Source organism: Sinocyclocheilus rhinocerous, unplaced genomic scaffold (genome assembly GCF_001515625.1).
Source record: "Sinocyclocheilus rhinocerous isolate Xijiao unplaced genomic scaffold, SAMN03320098_v1.1 scaffold1930, whole genome shotgun sequence".
NCBI classification, from domain to species: Eukaryota; Metazoa; Chordata; class Actinopteri; order Cypriniformes; family Cyprinidae; genus Sinocyclocheilus; species Sinocyclocheilus rhinocerous.
This window is the reverse complement of record NW_015661869.1, coordinates 413456-414650: the sequence shown is the minus strand read 5'-3', so window position 1 is coordinate 414650 and position 1195 is coordinate 413456. Positions and strand designations below refer to the sequence as shown.

At 37.2% G+C, this 1195-nt stretch overlaps 1 protein-coding gene across 1 annotated transcript in view; it reads left to right on the top strand.

Annotated features, from left to right (window-relative positions):
* Window positions 1-1195, top strand: part of LOC107726572 (1-phosphatidylinositol 4,5-bisphosphate phosphodiesterase beta-2-like) — a gene marked incomplete at its 5' end in the record, with an annotated part of 35274 nt that overhangs the window by 5099 nt on the left and 28980 nt on the right. The window lies entirely within an intron of this gene.

Here is a 1195-nt window from a genome sequence, read left to right as displayed (position 1 = left end):
TAGATAGATAGATAGATAGATAGATAGATAGATAGATAGATAGATAGATAGATAGATAGAACAATAGCACGATAGATAGATAGATAGATAGATAGATAGATAGATAGATAGATAGAACAATAGCACGATAGATAGATAGATAGATAGATAGATAGATAGAACAATAGCACGATAGATAGATAGATAGATAGATAGATAGATAGATAGCCACACATTTATCAGGACTAATGTTCCATTCAGCTGCTGGTCTTTGTGGTTCGGAAATGGGGTTTATGAGTTTCTGATTTTCATATCCTGCCACTAATAAACTGCAGTGCAGATCAATTGTGTTATTTCTGTGTGCCTCGAAGCACTGAGGTTTATCATACGCCCTCTGGTGGGTGAATGCATTGTAAACACATCTGACTGAACTAAACACAGGCTGGGTTTGTTATTAGTGCCGTTTGTTCAGTAACACTATTTGTTATTGATTTGAACAAACAAAGTATTAAAGGAGTAGTTCACGCCAAAATAAAAACTTGTTTGTTTCTTCATCAGATTTGGAGAAATGTAGCATTGCATCAGTGTCTCAGCAATGGATGCTCTGCAGTGAATGGGTGCCGTCAGAATGAGAGTCCAAACAGCTGATAAAAACATCACAATAATCCACAAGTAATCCACACCACTCCAGTCCATCAGTTAACATCTGGAGAAGACAAAAGCTGAAACAAATAAGATGTTTTTAACTAAATTATGAGTCCATAATCCATAATAATGCTTCCCCCAGTGAAAAAGTCCATCCACTGTTGTCCTCTCATTTTAAAAGCCATTTAGAATTATTCATTTAGAACTGTTGGACTGTGTTCACTTGTAAACGGTGCTTGATCTGTGTATATTTCACATCTGATTCAGACCAGACCACTTTTTCACTGCAGAAATCAATTTTATGGATAGAGCACTCGTATTTTAGCTGGAAGCAACCGTTTAAAGTTAAAAAATGTTGGATTTGTTTCTTACAAACACGCCGCTTTTCACTTCACAAGATATTAACTGATGGACCGGAGGCGGTGTGGATTATTGTGATGTGTTTATCAGCTGTTTGGACTCTCATTCTGACGGCACCCATTCACTGCAGAGCATCCATTGCTGAGACACTGATGCAATGCTGCATTTCTCCAAATCTGATGAAGAAACAAACTCATCTACATCTTGGATG